Source organism: Chrysochloris asiatica, unplaced genomic scaffold (genome assembly GCF_000296735.1).
Source record: "Chrysochloris asiatica unplaced genomic scaffold, ChrAsi1.0 scaffold00030, whole genome shotgun sequence".
Taxonomy (NCBI): domain Eukaryota; kingdom Metazoa; phylum Chordata; class Mammalia; order Afrosoricida; family Chrysochloridae; genus Chrysochloris; species Chrysochloris asiatica.
In genome coordinates, this window is record NW_006408548.1 from 424,281 (window position 1) to 429,541 (window position 5,261).

The 5,261-nt window shown below is 38.9% G+C and overlaps 1 protein-coding gene across 1 annotated transcript in view; it reads right to left on the reverse strand.

Moving 5' to 3' along the window:
• SETD5 (SET domain containing 5) overlaps window positions 1–5,261 on the reverse strand; it is a 121,776-nt gene that overhangs the window by 59,218 nt on the left and 57,297 nt on the right. The window contains exon 2 of the mRNA XM_006851561.1: window positions 2,607–2,665. The gene's annotated coding sequence lies outside the window, so the exon portion shown is untranslated. The remainder of the gene's footprint in view (window positions 1–2,606; window positions 2,666–5,261) is intronic.

Consider the following 5,261-nt stretch of genomic DNA (forward strand, 5'->3'; position numbering starts at 1 on the left):
TGACCACACACATCACCGATGGGGGGAAATGGGCTAAAAGCAGCAATGAAGCGGCAAGCTAAGCCCTACAATGTTCAGTGGACTTCTGTGGACCCAGTTGGGGACCTGGTTGGCAAGCAATGTGAAGAGGCCTGGGGACTCTTGGGCCCAGAGTCAGTGGCGTGGCCACGGAGGACTCGAGAGGAGAGTGGAACTTTCAGCTGACGGGAAGAGAGGGCATGTACACAGGAGCACCTACACTTGCAGATGATACACACGTGACCTGGACCGGATGACTGGATGACTGGAGCTCAACCAGGAGAAGAAAGAAGAGGGGAAAAAAAAAAGGGAGGGAGTGATTAATTCTACAGCCTAGGAGTGAAAGTCTCTGGGACCATCAATGGAGAAGGGCCGAGAGCGGGACCCTACCCAGAGAAACAGAGATGCCTGAGATGGAGACAGAGATGATGACATGGAGTGATGAAGCGGCTGGGGACTTTGGATCCAAAGAGGGAAAGGGATTGGGTGCTGAAAACTGGGGGGAGGGAGGCGGGAGAGGAGTACAGGGGGTGGGTTTCTAGGATATACCCTTCGGTTGGTTGGTGATGCATGGAGGGGATTGGAACCATGGCAATGAGATGATGTACGATGGAATGAATGTAAAACTAAAATTCTCTCATGTAAACTATCATATCATTCACAATAAAACATTAAAAAAAAAAATCTATATAAAACCAAACAGTCAATATTTACCCTAAAGCAAAGATGAGATGGTATGGTGTAGGTCTGGGGAGGGAGGGTACAGAAGCCAGATTAATGGAAATAGAACAACAACCAGAATGGAAATAACAGGAATGCCACCTTGTGAAAAATGTAGCCAAAACGTCACTGAACAATATGTATGTTGTTGTTATTAAGTGCTGCTGAGTCGGTTCCAACTCATGGCAACCCTGTAAAGGGTTTGAATTACTGACCATGTGTTATTAGCAGTCCAGTGCCACACTAGGATAATACTGTGGTACCCTGAAATTACTTAATATGGCCTTTTCTATCCCATGCCTTCTTAATTCCCACCAAGTGATTGGGTGGGACCATAAGAATAAGACATACAGGATTTTAAGGCTCGGAATAGTTAGTTTTACCATCCAGCTAGGTTTAAAACGAGCCATCTCAGAAGCTGGAACAAAAAATTCTAAGACTATCAAAAAAGAAGCACATCAGTGGAATATGAGATCCCTACCTAGAAAAGCAGCAACACAGAGGTGACGGGAAAGGTAGTGGCATGTAGAGAAAGAGCAACTGTGGACTCTAGGTCTACTGACTGGGATAGAGGCCAAGGGGGCATAGGGCTGAGAAGCCCAAGACAAGAGCAAGGCGTGTATGTAGTACATCAGAGAAGAGGTGTTTCTAACTGGAGAACTGCCGCATCCTGAGTTGTTTTTTGATCTTGAATTGTACCTGGTTCACTTCCCTAATAATCTCCATAATCGTATTTTGAGTTGTGTGTTATGGATTACCAAACCCAGATGTAAAAGCCAAGTGCCGTGGGAAGGATGGTTGATGTCAAAATAAAGATGATTGTAGGGTGGAAGTATGTTTGACATCCGCTTTGTAAGAATTGGCCTTGGGCTGGTTTTGAGTTTTTTATTCTTTTTCCCCCTTGTGAAGCCTGGGGAAGTCAGACATAGTCCCCACATGGTTTTTCCAAACATGTATAGAAATTGTTAAATAGGAAATTTACTTGCTGTACAAACTTTCACACCATTCCCCCCACAAAAAACAAAACAACTTAATTGAATTGCTAGTTGACACTGACTTTTATTCTTCTAATGAAGGCAACTGTAACAGGTTAGCTTAGTCATCTCATTCTAAATAATTTTATAAAAAATTTTATTGTGAATTAAATGATAGTTTACATGGGAGAACATTAGCTTTACATTTATCCTATCCTACACTTCATTTCACTGCAATGGTTACAATCCCCTCCAACCATCATCAAAAAAATCATGCTTTCTTAATAATGCAATTTCTAATTCAAATTCTGATGATGTTGTTAAGACCCTCTACAGGGATTCCAAGGAATGCCTGGTGGGTATGAACTGTGGGCCTTTTTTTCAGCAGTCCAGTACTTATCCTATAGATCCACACCAGGACTCATAAATTTCTCATGTAACCCTGAGAATAGTACCTTTGCCAAAAAAAAAAAAAAAAAAAAAAAAAAAACCCACAACTAATTACAAATTGTCGTTAAGATGCTAACTTAAGAACCTTTAACAAATCAACTATATCCAATATTATCTTAATATAACTGCTATAGATTTTTTTTAAAAAAACAAAAACAAAAAACCAGACAACTAGTATTAAGCGGGTTTCAAACAGTTCATGGAAAAATGTAGATAACAGAATTTTCCTATGAACTTTTTGAAACCTTATTTAGTAATTATATTACTTGATTTTTGTTTACTGGTACAGTTTCAATTCACAGAACAGTGGCTTACACATAATGAAAGTTCAATAAATATTTGTTGCATGAATGTATGATCACCATTATCTGAACACATAATTTTGGCACTTATTAAAATTCAAAACGTAACACAGAAATTAAAACAATTATTTGGCTAAGTCACCTTTTTATACACCTTTCAATATGTAGTCCAAACAATTATCTGTCAGTAGCTCTGAAGACCTAGAAAAAGTTGAGACACAAATTAGTACAGAAAGGACAGCAGACACATAGAATTCCACAGAAAGATTTTGTGTTTAATAGTAATTGTTTTATGCTGCCTTATTCTCTATGTTCCAATCCAGTTCTATATCTATAGCCTTAAATTTTTTATCTTATTTTCTTCATAGGACAAAACCTATATAAAGGGTTGTTGTTGTTGTTATATGCCGTGGAGTCGGTGCTGACTCATAGCAACCCCTGTACAGGGTTTCCGAGGCTGCAAATCTTTACAGGAGCAGAAAGCCTCATCTTTCTCCCATGGAACAGCTGACCTTGTGATTGGCAGCTCGATTCGTAACCGCTATGCTACCAGAGTAGGGAAGGAAATTTTTTGACTTCTTGCATCAGAAGTGACTCCGTGGCACACAACCACCACCATCTACATCAAAAGATTTCACCAAAAGAGTAAAGAACCCACAGTCTGGGAAAAAAATTTTTGGCAATGACATTATCAAACAAGGGACTAATCTCTAATATTTATAAAAATCTTCAACACTTAAAACAAAAAAAAGACAAATAATCCAATGGGCAGAGGACTTGAACAGACACTTTACAAGACATTCAGGGCCAACAAACATAGGAAGAAGCACTCACAATCATTAGCCATTTATTGTTGTGAAGTGCCATTAACTCAGTTCCAACTCATTATTGTTCCTGCCTGTACAGTGTTTTCAAGAAGCAGTTGGTGGGTTTGAATTACCAACCTGTGGTTAAAGAAGTCCAGTGGTTATTATAAAGTATGACGCCACTAGAGCTGCATCTCACCCCAGCATTAATAGCAAAGTTAAAAAAAAAAAAAGAAAACAAAATACTGGTAAGGGTGTAGAGAAAACCGGGACCGTCCTACACTGCTAATGGGACTGTAAAATGGTGCAAACACTGTGAAAAACAGAATGGCCTTTCTTCAAAAAGTTGGAAATAGAAATACTACATGACTCAACAATCCCTCTACTTGGTATATGTTGTTGTTGTCAAGTGCCATTAAGTTGGTTCTGATTCACAGAGAGCTAGCAAAGCATTTCCAAAGCTTTAAGTCTTTACATGAGCAGAAAACTTAATCTTTCTCCTGTGGAGCAGCTGATAGGCTTTAACTGCTAACCTTGTGGCTAGCAGACCAGTGCTTATCCTACAGAGCTTTAACACTCCCACTTGGTATATATGCTCAAGAAATAAGCCGTGACAGGAATACATACATGCAATGCCCATGTTCATCACAGCACTATTCACAATTACCAAATAATCGAGAGAGTCTAAATACCCATCAACGGAAGAATGGATACACAAAGTTTGGTACGTACACACAATGAAATGCTATGCTATGTTGAAGAACAATAATGAAGTTGCAAAACAACTCATAAAATGGATGAATCTAGTGAACATTATGCTAAGTGAAATTAACTGATCATAAATGGACAAATACTGTTATGAGATCACTGCTGTAAAAAGTCAAGGAAAATGTTTTCATGCTAAAATAAACATTCTTTGATGGAGGGAAGGGAGAGTAATTCACTGACTAGAGAGTAAACACTTTTAACTCAGGCAATGAGAAAGGAAGGTTGGCAAAATAATGAATACAGGACACAACTTTATAGCAAGGGCTAAAGAGTAAATAGTACTATGTACACAGTCTTGGAATAACAGTGTTCTGCAGGTAGACACATGAACAGATACACAGGTTGAAAAGGTATTATGAGAGGGAGAGTGGGAGCACACTCACAAATATATAAAAGTTTGACACAGGGTATCTGTACATGGGTAATTTACATTTGGAGAACATGTATTTATGAATGTGGTGGAGCATGGGTGTGTGTGTGTGTGATGAAAACTTACTGTTATTGTCATTACCAAACACCTTGAGAGATGAGCTAATGGGTCTGGGGGCTCAGGACCACAATCTTGGGGACACCACGGTCAGCTGGCATAACTAGCCCACAAAGACAATATTCTTCATTCTACTTTTGCTAGGAGCGACAGAAATGATGCTGGAGAACGCATGATGGAACTCTGCAAAATCAATGATTTCTTCATTTCAAACAGACAGCATAAGAGACGACTAGACACATGGACCTCACCAGATACAAATATAAAAATCAAATTGACTACATCTGTGGAAAGAGACAATGGAAAAGCTCCATATCATTAGTGAAAACAAGGCCAGGGGCAGACTGTGGAACAGACCATCAATTACTCATAGCAAATTCAAACTAAAGCTGACGAAAATGAAAACAAGTCCATGAGAGCCAAAATATGACCTTGAATATATCCCACCTGAATTTAGGGATCATCTGAAGAACAGATTTGATACATTAAACACTAAAGACCGAAGACTAGAATAATTGTGGGATGACTTCAAGAACATCATAAATGAAGAAAGCAAAAAGTCATTAAGAAGACAAGAAAGAAGGTAAAGGTCAAAATGGACGTCAGAAAAAATGCTGAAATTTGCTCTCCAGAATAAAGATGCTAAAGCAAATGGAAGAAATGAGGAGGACCAAGAGCTGAACAGAAAATATCAAAGATCAGCTAGAGAAGATAAAGCCAAATATTACAACAAAAT